Source organism: Lissotriton helveticus, chromosome 3_1, assembly GCF_964261635.1.
Source record: "Lissotriton helveticus chromosome 3_1, aLisHel1.1, whole genome shotgun sequence".
Taxonomy (NCBI): Eukaryota; Metazoa; Chordata; class Amphibia; order Caudata; family Salamandridae; genus Lissotriton; species Lissotriton helveticus.
The window spans coordinates 214696764-214716212 of NC_136061.1; the positions used below are offsets into that span (position 1 = coordinate 214696764).

The window sequence follows — 19449 nt, forward strand, 5'->3', positions numbered from 1 at the left end:
CAAAAAGTTACGGATGAGAACGTGGTCACAAATTGCTGTTTTTTCCATCTCATTTTAATATTTCTTTATTCAACAGGAAATTTCTTTGGAAAAACTTTGAGGGATATACACAGGATTCCCTTGCTGAACTTGGAATGTGGTCTACTTTTCAGAAATATATAGCTTCATGTATTCCTGGGCCTCGACAACCGGCTGGTAAAGGCAGACTCACCTCAGTTGGTCTCAGACCACTTGGGAGTGACTGTTTTAGTGATATCTACCCTAGGGTTTTCCATCAGAGAGCAGACATGCCTTCTTTATCCCTTGCAAAGAATTCCTTTTCAAAAGCCATGCTAGACACTGTGCTTTGAACGTCCTTTACACCTCTGCATGCAGTCCAGGACATTCAAGCTGTGATCTCCCCGTTTCGGGACCAAATAGCTTAGTAACATTTTAATGTGCAGTAAATCCCAACGGTCCTGCTTCTAGGTGCTGCAAAACGGACAGACCAGTTTCCTATGACAGCAAGTTGAACAATGACAAGAGTAAATACAAGTATAATAATAGCAGTCTGTTTGAAGGAGGGGGAAGTGCATGAATAGAGAAGTAAACCTACCATAGCAGAAATATGTTTAACAAGAGGGGAGAATATGGATAGAGGAGGTAAGGGGGAGTGTGAGGGGAAATGAGAGTGGTGTTGCGACATGCAGAGTAGAAAGGTGATTGAAAAGTATTCTTGATCGTTTTGTGGACAGTTTGAGGTACCTGGTCGTCATGGAGTAGAGGTCTCATGGGCACCAAATGATGCAGGAGGTCAAGTTAGAATAATCAGCATTTTCAAACAGCATCTTTGGGTAAATTTCCTGAGAATGGCAATTGTTTTAGGGTGTTTTGCCGGGGTACGAAGTACCTCGGCAACCGGATTTCTTTGGGAAGGCTATTCCAGAGTTTTCCTTCAGTCACATTGAGTTTTGCACCCAAAGCTCATTCGTTTCCATTTTGGGATGATTCGTTTACACTTTGAAAAACCTAGCAGAGTTGATGTTTGCTGGAACTTGACAAAGTCTGATAGCTATCTAGGAGATGTTTGTGTTGGAGAGCAAGGAACATTTTGGGGTGTAAGCAGAAGGGAGCTGCGTGCCTGCCCCAAGAGTCAATAGGGCACCGGGACCTGTGCAGACAGCGGAGGTAAAAAAATAATAAAAAAATCTCACACACACACACACACAAACATATGGCCAGAGGTCTGGTTAATGTGCTAATGTGTTCAGGATTAACACATGACAGCGAGAGAGCGAGACAGATGACAGGGATGTAGTTATAAAGTAGTCCCTCCTGCAGTTCATTGCAAGCAATCAAATGGAGACTGAAGGATACATTCACACTGCAAACAGCATTATATGAGCGAAGAATACTCCTAGTGCTGAGCCAAGATGCAGCTGACAAAGTTTCTATCCAATGGCTGCAAGAGGCTGGTTGAAGAAAGCCAATAACTGAAAAGGGCAGATCTAAATCATATTCTATATATATTGTTAACAATCTGTTTGACTGCTACGGTATCAAAATCAAGAAGTAAAAATTATTTCAGATTTTCAATGTGCGGGTGGTTTTTAGAGAGAGAATGTGCCTAGGTGTGAGAATAAATAACACACAGCATGCGCAAGAATGAGTGATAGTGAGCAACAGTGAATAAGTGTAAGTCAAAGTGAGCAAGACTGAGTGAGACTAAATTTAAGAACCTGAAGTAGAGATGGAATGTTAGTGCAAATGTGCATGAGTGAAAATGAATTTAACTGCGAGTGAGAATGAGTTAGAGTGAGTAAAAGAACGAGTGCAAGTAAAAATAAATTAGAATGACAGCGAGAGTGAATGGGAATGAAATGAGACAATGTAAGCAAGCAGGAGTGTGCATGCTTTATGCAAGAATCTGCTGTTGGCCCCGACATCCAGGAGGTAATTCTTGGCTTACAAAGGCACCAATGGCAAAATATTGCCATGCCCATGGCAAAATGGTGGCACTGGGAAACTGGACGAAACACAGAAACATGTGACATAATACAGACACATGTGACAAAGTACTGGCACTCTGGAGATTATTCTAGGCATACATGCAGCTGTGGCAAAATAGTGGTGTAATGGCGGTAATCCTTGGCATAAGGGAAGATAGCTATGACATATTAGAGGGAGAGGGCAACCATGAAAAAAATACTGACCTAAGTAGATGTAGTTTTTGACATCAGTGTCACCCATCGTATATGCTATTTTTCTATGTATTTATAATGTCACCCATGAGGGTATCCTGGTGCTGAGCAGATGTGTCTAGCCCTGCCTATTGTAGGCTGCTTAATTGAAAAGCTAGGTTTTGCGGAATACAAGAAGAGAGGAGGAGACTCTGATGTGGAGTGGGAGGTCATTCTACACTTTAGGAGAGATGTAAGAGAATGCCCGTCCTGATCTGGTTCTATGTATGTGAGGGACGTGTGAGAGTAGGAGTCCTGCAGAGCACAGGTGTTTGGGTGGTTAGTAGAAGAGACCGTTCAGGTAGGTGGGGTTCAATTTGCCAGGAATCGAATATAATACAATAAACTACATTATTTGACAGGGAAAAAAAACGAAGAAGACGGGCAGCGTATTATGCCCTAACCCATTTAAGAACCATCTGTCACGTATTTTACTGACCAGAAGAAGTACATGTGGAGCACGCTGTAATATGATCATGTAAAGATGTGTGGGACATTTTCCAGTGGCACATACAAACAGACATTCGGTTTGTGAAGCCCGAGGGCGAGTGAGACTTCGAAAGCCTCAGTCCTGGCAGCCGACAGACAGCAGGGCTATAACCTATAAGTGAGCCCTCTCTGGCTGCATGTGTGCTTTTATGAGCTGGTCTCAGCTGAAGGTCCACGCATAGCTCTAAGGGGGAGGCTAATGTGAGAGAATGGCTGAAAGATTCATTTTGTGTGAAAATGTATGTGTAGGTTATGCCAGTCTGTGTGTCTGTTTCTCTGCATGTTTGACTTTGTGTGCGGGTCTCAGCAAGTGTATGTAGGAGGAATATTGTACCGCATGTGTGAAATTATGTCTGAGTGTATTTTTGTGGCTGTGCGACTGTGTGCCTGTAAAAGCATGTAAAACGTGATCTATGTAATTATCTTCCGAGTAGTGAAGTCTGCCAGCCTTTTTGTCTCCGATGTCAAACCAGACTCATTTTCTACTATGATCTCATTTATGGTCTGCAGTGTCATCCTTTGGGATGTAAAAAAAAAGCTGTAACTTTAAGCTATTACAGATATCAACTAACCAATAAATGGTTGTGCTATTAATAATCTGTCAAGTATGGTGTAAACGTTAACTGGAATTGGACCATTTACACAGTGCACTCCACAAACGGACTTATTAGGAATACGTATTTTTGCACAAGCCATTGAGACGGATTGCTTTAATACTATAAGAATGAAAGGCTAAATTAATTCTGCCAAGCTTCAACCCTTTGATCTCGAAGTTAGATAGGGATCTTTGCAGCAGGCACGCAACTGACTGAGCTACCTTGAAAGTGCTGTAAACCATCCTTGGAAAATTACGCAGAGCCACCGACTGGAAAATAGGCAGGCAAATCGAGCCAAGATATGAGGCAGCTGCATTACTTCAGACTTTCTGGTATAACTGCCGCTTTAAATATGTATTTATGTTCTCAATCATCTGGTAACGTAATACAAAAGGAGAAAACCACCCACTTTAGAATGCAGCAGAAAATATACATTTCCCACTCATCTATACAGTTTTATCAATATCTAGTATGTTTTCTTCAAATTAACCTGCCTTTATAGCCAGACGGAATCCGCGTCCCAGTTTGAGCTCCCTGAACATGGCAGGCTTCGCGACCCCGCGGAATCGCTGCAGTCAGCGGCAGAGCCCCGTGCCCCCACCTCTCCCTCCGACAGCCAAGGATGAGGAAAATCATGAGGATAATAAACCCAAAAGCCAGCGGAGATTAAAAAGGGAGATAAGGGGGCAAGGGGAGTGCATGGACCCGGACGTTTGGGGCAAGCAGCTAGCTGACTTCCTACGAGGATATCAGTCAAAACTGGCCCACAGGGTCCCCAGAAGAGACTGCAGTCCCTGCCTCCGTACATTCTTCATGGAACATATCAATAGGTCTGAACACACGCTGAGGAGCATTGTATGCACTCCCGTGAATAGCCAAATGTAGCGACGGATTGGTGGCAGCCACGCTCAGGACACCTGCGCTTGCTGCGCCCACGTCGAGGGGCGTCACTCCCTGCGCAACTGCCCTACTCAATGTAGCGCTTCCAAAACCTACGCACACCTGCCGCCCAGGAGAACACATCCCACCCTCTGGAGGAACTCGCGCTCAGTGTGCAACTGCAAGAGCTAGGAACCGCCAGCCTCCAATCACACCTGCATCGGGCGCCCAGGAGCACACATCCTCACTGCACGTAGTGCAACCTCACTGGCCACGGGGATGCTAATATACACTGGCTGCTCTGGAGGGCAAGGGCTCATCTGCCGTAGTGGATGATATACCGCACGCATTAGCTGCAACACATACTCCACGTGCACCAGCAGAGGCCCGCATCGGCGGAAGGGATCCTACTCCGGCTCACCTCACAGGGACGACGGGACTCAGCTGCTTTAACTGACCTTCGGCATTCTCACCTGCACTGGCTGACCGGGGAAATGGACCCAGGTGGATTGTAACGGACTGCACTCGCACGCAGAAGCTTAGGAGGACGGCTGTGGATCACACTCCAAGCGCACCTGCATCAGCCGCCCAGGGGGGGCTACACACCCGCCCCCACTGGCTGTAGTGAGTCATACGCCCATTCACCTGTGCCGCCCCAGACGTGGTCTGCTCTAACATTACTTCATGCGCACCTGCATCATTGGCCCAGGAGCACGGGCCCTTGTCGCCCGCAGAGCCCCCTACTCCACGCGCACCTGCATTGGACGCCCCGCGATAGGCAGTTGTGAATCGTATCTTTTTCAAAACTGCCCCCGCTACTCGCCCAGGGCTCACGGGCTATCAGGGAAGCCCCTCCATCGCCGACAGTCGTAACGGAGCGGCCTGCTGCGTCCTAACGTAGAGCGCTCCGCGCGGCGGGCCCGGCGTCTGCGCGTCAGAGGGCGTCCGGAAAGCTTCCGCGCTCAGGATCGTCCCAGCGCGACGCCTTCGGCCTTCCCGGACGGAACTACCTTCCGCCACAGGGTGTGTACGCGACGCGCCATTCTGGGCCTTCGCTGGCGAGCGGCCACCGCAAGAAGCATGGGCTCCATCTCAGTCACCGCCAGCCGCTGGCCCCGGAGGTGAGGGACCCCGCCGTGGCGTGGAGCACAGGTAAGAAAACTCCGGCTGCTGACCGAGGAAGCGGCGCGGAGGGAGCTATGTACCGGGGGTCACCTTCACAGGCTTGTGTAGGCCAAACATAATACAGGCCAGAGGCCGGTCTGCAGTATCGTGAAGGGCGGTTTAGGGGAAGTGGGTGACCCCCTAGCTGCCACACAATCATGTAGGGAGCTATCCTCGAGCTCGTTGTACCGGTCCCAGCATGCAAAGCGTTGTGGGATAAGAAGTCTGTAGAGGCCTAGGTACCTCACGTGACCTGGAGCAGCCATGTGGGGCTTTGAGGCAAAATACTACTGCTAATGTTTCTCTTAAGTAGACGTCCCTGAGAAGTGAAAAATAGTTGAGAACCACACCAGTGGGACAAAGTTGAAAGGGATCGTAGGTCCAACCAAACGCAGACACCGACTCCAGTTTTTGAAATAAAAAACAAAAAAAAACGTACATTGCACAAGGCTTACTTTCATAATTCTTTTAATTTATGTTTCGGATATTCCACGTAAATCCCGTATGTCCAGCACAATAAAAACCATACCCTTCTTTCTCTCATACCCTCACCAGGGGACAACGTTCCTAAGGACTGCGAAAGTGCAGTTTATATACTTGAGTTCAGAAGGAATACCTTGCCCCAAGTGCAAACTTTCATGGTGCTGTTGAGTAATAAAGAATATCCTGCCACAGTGCCCACTAGTGAAGTTTTATTTGACACTATGCAGTGCATGTTAGCATTTTTAGGGTTATCTCCAAAATTACTGAACACCGTGTTTCCAGCTGCGGTAACGGAACAGTATTGGGGTAATGTGAGTTCTTTTTTTTTTTTTTTAAGCACAGCATGCTCCTTTAGCTGCTTGTGTGGAATCTATCGGACTAATTCCTACAGGGTGAGCTTTTAGTACTAAATCATTACTGGGCCTTGACAGAGCTACATTCATATTACCTGAGGTTTTTACTTTGAATATCAACATAAGTGCCAATCCTGCGACCATGGATCCTTTCTAAGCATGAATTCTCTTCTGGCTCGTGTTGCTAATTCAAATTCCCTCAAGCTCTGTAGTCAGAAAGATTTTCCCAAGGCCAATTGCTCGTTGTAGGACAGATCCTGCTCAGGTCCTGAATAATGTGTTACAGTGTGCCATGATAGAAGGTTATGAGACACATTACTTAAGGGTTGTGTGTCATAGTTGGCTGGTTTGAAGCTCCTTGGTCTAAATGAGCCACGTTTGAGGTTCATGGGTCACAAATGCCTAAGTTGAGTTTCAAAGGATCACATTCATACGATACTCATTCTATAAAATTGGACCATGCCAAACTGTTCCCAAAATTTAAGGTTGTGGTAAATGGACCTGAAGTTTATAGTGTTCTCGTTTACTAAGGTCCGTGCGGATAGTGGGACACATTCTTTCATTAGAGTTTCGTGGGTAGGGCTGACAAAGTTGTTTCACAGGACAAAAGTACATTGGTTACAACTATAAAGGTTCATGCTTATTTAGGCAAAGTCACGGGACAAGCCCAACGTACTGTCAAGCTTGGGTTCCATAGGATCACAACTGTTCAGTATAATAGGATAGAGTCCACCAAGATAGGCGTTAGAGTACAGCCGTGCTGATTTAGAAACACAGTTTTCATAGGTCAAGGGGCAAAGAATGCAAAGGTTGAGTTGTGTAATATTGATTGCTGTTTACAAGTTTGAAAATGTGGATATTAGCCTGCCGAGATCACAGAGAATCTCGTAGTCGCAATATTCCAAGGTCATTGAAGTTTGCAGTCTGTTAGTCAAGCACATGGCGACAAAGTGGGTTAAGGCAAAGGATCATAGTGTCACAGTCTGCCAAGGACAGGGCTTTTATGGTCTCGGACCTCAAAGGCTTTTAGGGTCACAGTCTGCCAATGTTAAAGAGCATGGGCCAATAGAGTGCCAGTGTCAAGGATCGGAGGGCCACTGCCTACCAGTGGTAGGGCTCCAGGGGGTCACAGACTGCCAAGATCTGTGAAGGCGATAGGATCGCATTCTTCATTAGTCAAAGTCCGTAAGTAAATATATAATGTATTTTTAACATTACTTTATATACTCTGTTAGCAACAAACACAACTATACATGTTTACTAATCTGTGCCTATGTTCTAAAAGGAGGATATAAATTAATGATAAACGGACATTCCCTGATTAGGAGATTTTTCTCCAAATGTATTGGGATTAGTTTAATGAATAGGCATATACTGAGTAATCACTATCAGTAATTATTAAAGAAACTGAAAGGTAGAAACTTAAAGGAGTAATGAAAAGCTAGAATGCACGTGAAATTAAAACAAAACTGGCTTCATAGCTGACCTGAGGAGTATACAATGTAGCATACCTTCAACATATTCCAAATTCTTAGGGTGACAGACTTTACAGGTCATCAAAGATCAGTGCCAAAGTCTACCAAGGTGGTGCCATATAGCACCACAACAAACTGCAGTTTGTAGGGCCATATTCTACAAAGTTCATGAGTTTCAAGCGTCGCAGCGTCAACAAGATTCATAGGTAACAGACCACCAAGGCCCCCATTACGAATTGACCGCACTTTAGTATGGGAATACCAAGGAGGTGGAATTAAAATTACTGGCCAGTATCTGTGCACAAGAGTTAGGTGATTGAGTTTGTTTCTCCTTAAATGAGGAATAATTGCTTAGACCGAGAGTTAAAGGATTCTTTACCGGCAGCTTTTTACCCTAGTGTTATTGGTTAGAGACGCAGGGTTCTTGGGCACTTTCATGCCTTTTCAGAGAGAGCTTTGTCTTCTCCCCCAGGGACAGCTTTAAGAAGCAGGTGGACAACAGGTAATACAGCTGCTGACTGCACTCCAGGCCCTGCAATATTAGTAAATGGCCCAGTGTCTCTGGTGCGGAATTATCATGCCTGGAGTTTTCAGACCCAATAATTCAGGGCCTGGGCAAACTTGGAATAGCAACTTGGGTATTTAACTCAAAATTATTGTTGCAAGTGAAATACCCCAACTCGCAATGAGGGCCAAAGTGGTAGGTTGTATGTCACCGCAGGCCAAGCTCCATGGAGATGGATCACTGTCTAAGGTTCATGGATTACAATCTGACACTTTTTGGGTTGTAGGTAACCAGCTGCTATGGTTGAGGTTCGTAATGTTATTGGCGCTCAAAATGCCATAGTCTAGAGTAATAGAGCCAAGGGGAAACAGTAGGACAAAAGAGGTCATAGTGTAGAAGAGAACCCAGGTTGAGGTTCATAGTTGGTTTTATGTCACTAAATGGAGCCCAATATTATTGACACATATATCGACTATCAATGTATCTTCTAGGTAACATTTATGGGGAAGTATTAATTTACTATTCTTAACTCCACGTATACGTACGTTGATGATATATGTAGGCAGTCACTATTGGGGAATCAATGTAAGATCCAATCTATAGTTAAACTCTAGTATTACGGTAGAACATGATGAGATCACAGTGTGTCAGATTTGAGACTCACACTCTCAGTGGTCAGGAGTTATCTGTTCACAATCCACCATGTTGCCGCTTCACTGTGTCAGAGTTTTGCCAAAGTTGCTGAGGGTCAAATTCTTCTGAGATCTCGGTTCATAGGTACATGTACTATAAGATTTGGGGTTCATGATAGACTGAGTGCTAAGCTCAAGGTTCATAGAGTTAAAATCTACTGTGGTACAGGGCAGAGGGATTACAGTTTGCCATTGTCGCTGGGCTTCATAGTGTCAAAGTTGACTATGGTCTGACAAGATGCCTAGTGCACCAGTCTGCCCTGGTCAAGTGGTTCAAGGCTAAATATGTAAAGGTTTGTTTCGGCCATGAGTTCACAGCTTGCCAGTGTCAATGATATTTACAAGTCTCTGTCTGCCAAGAGAAACATCTGTATACCTCTGTCTGCCAAGATCTCTTGTCACTGTCTACCAAAGCCTAAGCCCATAGGGCTACCTTCTTTCAAGGTTGATAATCTTTTAAAACCTGTACTAAATCGCTAGGCCTGGGGTCTGACATCTTTTCAGTAATGAGCTACTTCTGATCAGTGAAAATCGTTGTGAGCTACTGAAGGCCAACTAACCAATGCATTATCAGACATCCCCTCGCCCAGATCCTGCACTTTAAACCCAATGTCCATGAAGCCCGATACTATGGTTTGAACAAAATACGGTGACTATGGCTACTATGATTTGGCTGCCATGTACGTCAGTGAGTGCATGGTATGTGGGAATGTATGAATATGTGTGTGAATGAATGGGATATATGTGTATTGGTGACTGAGAACCTGTGTTGTATATACTTGTGGCACAGGACATACCTTTTGCCATATGTGGCACCGTTACATGTACAACACAAACATTACAGAATTTTTATTTTGTTTGTTAAACGGGAGAAATTTCAAGTGCTGAAAAATGTTCAGCAAAAATTTTCCTATTAAGGAACATTTTATACACTTAATAGAACATTTTTAAGCAATTAAAATATTCTCATTTAAAAAAAATGAGTGAATTTTTCTGTTATAAATATGGCAGCGTGTCTACCAGCCACTGGGAGCAAGATGCCTGCTGTGTCCTGCTGTGTATAATTGTAACACTTTGCAAAAGGGAGAAAATTAAAATGAAGAGTTAACTTAATCATTAATATAACTCTTAATGTTATTTCTCTCTCATTTAAAAGCATTCAGAAAGATAATTTTGTTCTCATGCTCCAATATTGAGTTGAGAACCTCTTTTATTTAACCACTTGGCTGCTGCCAACGGTCGTCACATGCACTACCTTGGTAGTGCTGCGAACGTCCGTTGGCGACGGTGCCCCACCCGTTTTTCGAACGTTCAGCACTGGAGCTGAACGTTCAAAGCAGGCAAGGTGTTAAGAGTTAAATACCTCAGTGCTTCAGTTCTGAACCTCTGTGACCCACCATGGGCCATATATCTGAGTGAAGTACTGCTCCGTATATCTGCAGCCTGATAACATAAAATAAACATAGCCTTTCCTTAACTTTAAAAAGAAAACAACACTTATTTAGTACAGTTCTTAGTTAAAAATGAAGGCTGGGAGCTACTCTTAAGGTTTCAGCGAGCTACTGGTAGCTTCTGATCGACTAGTGACACCTGCCCTAGGCCAAGATATTCTTAGGACTATGGAAAACAAATATTTCCTCTTACCCATTTTTCATTCTCCACAGCACCTCCGCATTTCAGCTAAAAAAAGTGCTTAGATGAATGCTAAGAAAAAGTACTGGCAGGGCGGGCTTGTACTTTCCCAGTCACCTAAGAAGCCTACGGCCCTACATACCTTGGTATCCTGGGAAGACGGTGACTACATCAGCCTCGACCCTTCTAGCATTATCAGCCACAATCCCTGGAAGACTAATGTATGATCCAGATCACTTGACCATGTGGATTATATGACCTATGAACATCAACCATGGCTATCTATATATTTCAACCCTGGCAACTCAACGATAAGTGCCTCAGCCTAGGTGGTCTGTGCCAATATCATGCTTAGTTATTGACAGACCGTGGCCTAATCTTATCAGTCTGTTACAAATTGGCAGTAACAGACTAAAAATCTATCTTTGGGCACACTATGATTTATGAACTTCGACCATAGCAGACTGTCACCCACAATTCCACACTTCCCTCAATTCTGTGGGAGAAAAGCATGTTTGTTTGTAATTCTGATTTGTCAGGGTGTGCATCCTCCATGGGTGGGTTGAGTGTTGGAGTACTCATAAGACTTCCCTTTTAGACAGTGCAGATGATGGCCATCACTTAAAACACTTCTTGCAGACCAGTGCGTTCGGGCTGGAGTTTCTGGTCCTCACTTTAACATATCTCATAGACCAATGTGGTCGGGCTGGAGTCCTTGGTCCTCACTCTAACGCCTCTTACAGACTCATGGGGTTTGCCTAAGTCCCTAGCACTCACATTAACGGCTCTTACAGACCCATGGGGTTTGCCGAAGTCCCTTGCCCTCACTTTAACGCCTCTTACAGACCAGTGTGGTTGTGCCAGAGTCCCAGGCCATCACTTTAACGCCTGTAACAGACTAATGCGTTTGCGCTGGAGTCCCTGGTCCTCACTTTAAGGCGGACTCAGTCTTTGTGATACATAAACCCGGCGTTACCCTCCTCGCTCTTATGCCCCCATTATGAGGCATATAATAAAGATTCCTATAGGGGAGGGCGGTTTATACATTTGAATTCAGAACGGAATAACCAGTCCCACGTTCAAACTTTAATTGTTCCTTTGAGTTACGATTATCCTGGTATATAGTGTCCCCTGCGCTGAGTTCTGTTTGACACTATGCACTACACGTTAGCATTTTTAGGGGCATCGCAAAATTCCGCGTACACTACCAGCCTAGCCCGGGAGTCTAACCGGGGTCTGACTGTCAGCCCCTCCTCCACCAGTTAGCCCGGCTCTGCCACTGAGAACGTGTTTACACGCGAGTGTCTGGGGCTGCCTCCGCGTGACCTTGAGGCGCGGTTGGGCTTTGCAACCTGCTCAGTCGGGTCACCTTTACCCAGTTTTACGCCGTCACTCTCTCTCGGACCTCTGCCCAGCACAGCCCCCTCGTCTACCCGTGGTCAGGCAACCATCTGACCAGCCACTATTAACGCGCCCTTGTCCATGTCTGCCTGTAGCTGTGTTGTTGTCAGCGTGTGACCTTGGACGAGCTTCTTTACTTGCCTGTGCGGAGGTACGTACGGCAGAGGCTGTTTCTTGGTCTGATAACCACAGGCCCGGTGTGTGGCCGAAGGCGCTATTAGTCTGTATGTGCTTAAGTGTCAGAGTCATTGCAAGGCCCTAATTATCCGAATAATGCTGATTCCTGTGCCACGCTGCAGACGCCAGGCAGAGCTGACGCACGTCGTGGGGTTTGGATGGAGGGGTAATGACGGAAAGAAAGGGTGCAGGAGGTGAGCTTTTTAACCCGGAGGGGGATGCACTCTGCCACCATGAAGATTGCTAAGCGCTAAACATTCAGCTCGTAACTCCGAACGTCCCCGCCGAGTTACAGGGAAGAAAGGACCGAAGGTCCCATCCTTACCCCGACGAAGGTCTCTTGTATCAAGAGAAGGATCTGCAGTCCCTAAAACGCATCTACCTCGGTGTCCGCACCCCCATTGTAAACATCAGTGGGTTAATACCCGGCCTTCTGCAGTTAAAATTCCATGCTAGGGGAGCTCAACCCACTGCGTAGCGTACTGCCCCTGCGACTGTGCGCTTCGACGCCTGGTCAGGGGAATGACGCGCTATATACATACAACTAGAATACAATATAATGCGTTTCTTATGAAACTAAAGGCATGTTGTATTCTACTTCCTCACTGACAGGAGTGCTGATATAAATAATGTACCCCCCTACCAGCTCAATGACAATGAAATGCACCTGGCCTGTTTCGGGGATGGGTAGGGGGGTGTTTATTAACAGGGTAGGTGTTCTATACATTGTTAGTTGTATGCACGGTTAGGATTACAGTTTATATTATACATTGCATGGTGTTTTTACTGCGATATGATTACGTGTAATGCTTCACTGTTTTATACCTGTTCGTTGATATCATTGGTAATTTGCCATGATATACATTCTGTAATGTTTCTTTTTATGACGTCCGGGCAACGCCTCTCTTTGGGAGTTGCTGCGGGACTTCTAAGATTAGGTAGTTGTTCTGCGGGCTGCTTTAATTTTAGGAATAAAACTTCGTTTGACCAACCCTTTGTACAGGAATTATTCACTTCTAACAGTAAGGACGGTGAGAAAGAAAACAAAATAGGCAAGAAGAGGCGAAACCAGGATAAAACGGGACAAAGAAACCGAGCTGGCATCTATGACCAAAAAACACCATGGCTGCTTCTTGAGGCGTATGCAGTGGCACATAGTAATTCTGTGCACAATGGGTTTATATATATATATATTGTGCACCACGAACAACTGTTCACTGCCTGGCGCTGTGCAGTACTAATATTCATTTTGCGCTTCGTACAAAGGTTTTAGAACACTGACTACTACAAAAAAACGGATATCATTTACGAGCTTGGAAGTATTCGTTACAACAACTGTAGAAAGTTGAACGACTGAGTAATTCCTATGCAAATGTAAACCAATCGCATACACCGATCTCTGCAACACCAAAGCAGTGTTTAACCACTAGGCTGGCCTCCTGGGATCAAGTTGGTGTAATACCCACAATATTCATTACAGTTTAGTACTGAGACATAACAAATGCGTGTAGAGAAGATTTCTTCTTTCAATAAATCTCTATTCGTCTTTTTCAGTACTGCTACTTAAGCAGACGCCACCTTCTAACCTTTAAAGGAGAACATGCAGTCCAAACTCCGGTACCTGATTACTTGACTACTTTGGAATATATATTTTCTAAAACTTAATCGAACCTTAATGGACTACTGATGCTTACAAACAGTTTCGAGCCGTGAAGAAGTCCTTGTAGGAGGAAACGTGTTGGCTATTGTTCATCTACATGGTTTTAAGAAACAGACGAATAAAGATTTATTGAAAAAAGAAATCTTCTCTACACGCATTTATGTCTCAGCACTAAACTGTTATTGATAGTGTTGCCCCGGAATGTATGGGAATTTATGTGGAAAGTGAAAGCATTTTTATTATACATTGCAACCAACGTTGGGTGCTGAACCACCAATATTTTGTTTTGTCATGGAAATAGTTTTTCCATTAGGAGTATAGAATGGTTGTACTCCGAGTTCGTTGCACCACGGGTAACATTTGAACTTTTTCTATCTTTTGGTTGGCAAGTGCAGGATTCTACTGCCTTGACCCTTCTGTTTCTTGCATATTAGTGGTATAAAACACACCTGAGTTATTTTAAGGGGATAGGAACCTGTGACCTAGTACTGGTATATGTCGATATATTGACCTACAGGGCTACTTTATTGGAAATGAGTCTATGCATTAAAACATTAAAAGATCTTACCGGGGTTTAAACCTGAGCTGTACTTACAGCAGGTTGGGCGCAGGCCTCTTTAACAAGTGCATCAATGTACAGATCGGTTTTGTGTGATTGGCGTTTTTAACACCGATCTCTGCAGCACATGCATTAACCCGAAGAACTGCTATTTGAAAAATTACATCTTGACTCAAGGCACTGCGAGTCCTTTGTTGTATTACCCTAGTAAGGGAAAGCCACCTTAACATTCTGCACTATCCCCCGTCTTACGCTGGACAGCGGAAGTGCCATATGCTAAACCCAAATCAATCAATCATAGCATTTATAAAGCGCACTACTTATCCGTGAGGGTCACAAGCGGTTTCAGGAGTTTGGCCGAGGCTCCTGCGTAGAGGGCGCTTCCGTAGTCCAACCTGCTGCTGACGAGGGCCTGGGTGACCGTTCTTCTTGTTTCGGTGGGGATCCACTTGTAGATCTTGCGGAGCATGCGAAGGGTGTTGAAGCAGGATGAAGAGACGGCGTTGACCTGCTTCGTCATGCAGAGGGTGAAGTCGAGGATGACCCCTACGTTGCGTGCGTGGTCGGTGGGTATTGGAGCTGTTCCCAGTGCGGTCGGCCACCAGGAGTCGTCCCTGGCCAAGGGGGTGGACCTGAGGATGAGGACCTCCCACTTGTCTGAGTTCAGCTACAGCCGGCTTTTCCTCATCCATTCGGCAACGGCCTTCATTCCTTCGTGGAGGTTGGTTTTGGCGGTGTGGGAGTCCTTGGTGAGGGAGAGGATCAGCTGGGTGTCATCTGCGTAAGAGAAAATGTTGAGGTCGTGCAGTCGGGCGATGTGGGCAAGCGGTGCCATGTAGATGTTAAACAGCGTTGGGGTGAGGGATGAGCCCTGGGGTACGCCGCAGATGATCTTGTGGCTTTGGAGCGGAAGTGCAGGAGGCGGACGCTCTGTGTTCTGCCGGAGAGGAAGGAGGTGGTCCAGTCCAGGGCCTTCTCTTGGATCCTGGCGTCGTGTGTGTAGTGTGCGGTGGCTGACTGTGTCGAAGGCGGCTGACAGGTCCAGGAGGATGAGGGCCGCTGTTTCTCCATTGTCTAGCAGGGTCCTGATGCCATCGGTGGCGGTTATGAGGGCGGTGTCGGTGCTGTGGTTGCTGCGGAACCTGCACTGGGACGGGTCCAGGATGCTGTTTTCCTCGAGGTAGCGGGTCAGTTGTTTGTTGACGGCCTTCTCGATTACCTTCGCCGGGAACTGGAGCAGGGAGATGGGCCGGAAGTTCTTGAGAGCTTTGGGGTCCGCCTTGGTTTTCTTGAGTGAGCGTTAATCTCGGCGTGCTTCCAGCTCTCTGGGAAAATAGCTGTCTCGAAGGAGATGTTCATGGTCTTCCGGAGATGAGGTGCGAAGGCGGTGCTGGTTTTGTTGAAGATGTGGTGCATGCAAGGGTCTGACGGAGAACCGAAGTGGACGGAGTTTGTGATCTTGATGGTGTCGTCGTTTATGTTGGTCCAGGAGAGCAGGCGGTTGGTGCGGATGGTGGTCGTGGGGGCGGAGGTCTCAGTGGTTGTCGGGGCGGTCGTGGCGTTGAAGCTGTCGTGGATGTTTGCGATCTTGCGATGGAAGAAGGAGGCCAGCGAGTCGCATAGGTCTTGCGAAGGTGGGATGTGGTTGGTGTTGGAGCTGGGGTTGGAGAGTTCTTTCACGATGTTGAAGAGCTCTTTGCTGTTGTGTGTGTTATTATCTAGGGGGTCTTTGAAGGAGGCCCTTTTAGCAATCTGATGAGAAGATGGTGGTCTGTGGGCGGCGTCCTTGTGGGCTACGTAGCTGTCTGGTGTTCGTTCATGGTGCCAGTTCTTTTCTAGCTTTCGGCAGGTTTGCTTGGAGGCCTGGAGGTCTTCAGTGAACTAGCTGGCTTTCTTGCTGGTATGGCTGTTGGAGGGTTTCCTGAGCGGGACGAGGGTGTTGGCGCAGTCGTCGATCCACTGTCTGAGGTTGCGGGCGGCCGGGTGGGCTCTGGGCGAGGTTGATGGTTAGCTGGTCTTTGGTGACTTTGCTCCAGCAGCGGCGTGGCATCTGTTGGGTGCGGCGGTGCGTGGCGGGTTTCCGAAAGGTGAAGTGGATGCAGCGATGGTCGGTCCAGTGGAGTTCGGTGGTGTGGTTGAAGGCGACGTGGGGGCTTGCGGAGAAGATGGGGTCAAGCGCGTGGCCGGCGGAGTGGGTAGGTGTTGTGATGAGTTGACCGAGTCCGAGGTTGTCGATCAAGGTGGTGGAGTTGGTGTCATTGTTGTTCTCGAGGTGGAAGTTCAGGTCCCCGAGGAGGATGTAGTCCGTGGAGGCGAATCCTCATATCTCTCATTTGGATGCCGTTTAATCCCTGAAAATCTGGTAACAGCCCTTTTATGAATTAAGCCTGCACTAATGGCCCAGTGAGTTGAACGCTTGCTGCTGAAATATGTGGTGATAAACGTATTCTGACATAGACTTCTAGTAGTCCGAGTTTGGTAAATGTATTACAGTTGAGTAATAGTAAATTCTGGTATTTACAGCACCTGGAAGCTGCAGCAGTGTGATATGGAGTGCTTTATAAAAACAAACCATTATCTTTATTTATGCTCCTAAATGTCTCTCTAATGTGCTGATTATGGAAAATAATCCTCCAACCGTTAGAAAGGGAGTTCCATGTTGTCTTGGATGAGGAGACACACGTTGTGAGTGACTGAAATCTGGGAAGGATCTTTGAACTCAAAAGAATTTGCCTGATCCTGGGTGATGGATTGCATTTTAAAACGGTTTGAACCTCAAGATTCAGGTAATCCATGGCAGTGCTCCATTAGTCTACCTCGCACAAAAAACTCCAGAAAACTTTGTGCTGTGTAACCAAACACAGTGAGGCTATATAAGGATTTTTTAATTACTAATGGCTTGAGATATAAATTATATCTCGCATCACTTGAAAGTATTCTTGACTGCAGGGGGTGGTCACTTCTTAGTATGTTTTTTTTTAGTTACATAGCTGTGCACTGTGACTTTCGGAGGCACCGTTTACCCTGCAGCACTCAGTGCTAGATTTCCCATGCAAGGAAAAAGAATAGGGTTTGCAGACTGGCGACATGGTTGGAAATGTGGAAATAAAGGGGGAAGCTGCCTTTGTGTGAGAAAGGGCTTGGCTAGGTGGAGTCCTCCCACCCTAGTTCAGCTAAACCCCTTACCATGTCTCATAAAAGCTTTTAGTGTGCAAGGGTTAATGCCCTAGAATCCCCTACACCCTCCCTCCAGTGGTATATTTTTTCCGGTATACTTCACAGGTTGCAGCCCCACCACACATGGTGGGTGTATCTGACATGAAGCCCTAAAAAAAACCTGTAAACTGAAAGCTAAGCTCTTCTGATTGGCGCATCTGAAGTCAAGAACTCCCAGTTGCCAGCGGTCTGCTGGGTTCAGGATCAGTACTTTGATGTCACGGCCCCACGAGGGCTTTTGTGTTGATGTGTGGGGTAAACAAAACCACGTGGACTCCAGCTCTCTCACTCGAGGAACAGGGCTCCCTTTTCTTCTGAATGCCTGCCTTTAGCTGCTTGCATGATCACTGCAGAGCCTTGAGGTTGCCCTCCCTTGTGCCGACGGCCACTGCCCTCAAGAAGAGCCCTCTAGACTCCGCGAACTGCTGGACTTTGGGGTCGTGCTGCTTAAAACTAGCTGTATAGACTCATCCTTCCAGATTTGGATTGGGGGAACAATTAGGCCCTTGCAGCCCTAACAAGTAGCCCTCGTTCGCAGATCGCAACCTTTTGCAATAAACGGCTTGGTTATGATCATGGAGCTAAGTGTTGCCAAACGTGCCGTAATTAAAGTGTTCTATGGCTTGTAGGACCTGTACTTAAATTAGAAATTAACATTCCAGTAGAAAAAATATACATTCAAAGCTCAGAATGATGGAAAATACTAGGAACTCCTGTTTAATTGCTTTTCTATCTATAGGTCTACTGTGGATGTTTTGATTGTCTGCTGGGAAACAGGAAATGTCACAGACCTAGACTGCCTTTTACACTCACCCTCGGCTTTTAGATATTTATTTTTTACAGTACTTAAGAGAGGTCCTCTAGTGCTCAGAGATTGTTGAAAGGTGTATTTTTCTTTTTGTTTGGTTTACTGCTAACATCATGTGTAATTTCCAAAAAAGGGAATGATGCTAGTGTGTAAATGCAGCTTTATATAGCACAACATTGGCCCAAAGGCATTGGAGTACTTTACATGAGCACAAGATAACATTGCAGATGGCCAGACTACTTTTTTGGCTCCTGTATAGTCGTGATTTGCCCAGAATCACAGGATATTGAGCTGAAACTGGGACTCAAACCCGGTTTTATGGCAGACAAAGGAGAACAGCAGAGACTAATTTGCATGCAAATGCCTGTTCCATTGACAGGAAGGATACTAAAATAACCGAAGAGCCCCCTTGCTTACCTTCCCCACCCACTCTAGCCCTCTCTCCTGTGCCAGTGCTCTGCAAAGCAACTGCTAGTGGCCTCCAATAAGCAGCTCCTTTTGACCACTGTCACACCTGGAGACAGCCATTGGGCAGGCACACCTCATGTTGTGACAGCCGGAGCAGCCAGCCCATTTTAATTCTACCTCTCACAGTGCAGCAACCGGACCTTAATGTGCGTCAGGTCCTACATTATATGTATGCAAAGGCTATAGAGACTGAGACCTTGAGTGGTACCAAAAAACCGGCCCACCAACGGGCCTTGCCAATCTGAGGCTGCCTCCTTCTGTTTTTAGAAAATCTAGTGCTTTACCGTGATTTGCGCGAGCCCAAGTGCTAAGTGGCCTCTTCCAGCACTTTGAGATCACTGTGCTCGACCTAGCACTAATAATCTGTAGAGGATGCACCTGGAAGCTATAGCGCCTCCCCATGAGATGTATGCTGTACTGTGAACTTCCTAACTCCTCCAAAGGGAGTTGAGGCTGTGACACGCTTTAAAGCAAAAAACCATATTACCCCTGTGCCAGCTTTGAGGTTAAAAACCGTATTTCACAGCCTTGGATGGAACGCGAGGCACTGACCGTGAGTCATGAACTGCAGCTACATCTGCTAAAAGAAGTGACTTTGACACCAGTCCTTAGAGTACCATTGCTCTCATTCTGACTGGTCTATAGCCAAATGCCTTCCCTTTACTCCTACATA

The 19449-nt window shown here is 46.1% G+C and overlaps 1 protein-coding gene across 2 annotated transcripts in view; it reads left to right on the plus strand.

Moving 5' to 3' along the window:
• The first annotated feature begins 4054 nt into the window (after positions 1 to 4054).
• RASL10B (RAS like family 10 member B) overlaps positions 4055 to 19449 on the plus strand; it is an 865262-nt gene continuing 849867 nt past the window's right edge. Inside the window, exon 1 of one of the 2 annotated variants that reach the window (XM_078679619.1) lies at positions 4055 to 5335. The gene's annotated coding sequence lies outside the window, so the exon portion shown is untranslated. The remainder of the gene's footprint in view (positions 5336 to 19449) is intronic. The other variant, XM_078679618.1, reaches the window with a different exon arrangement.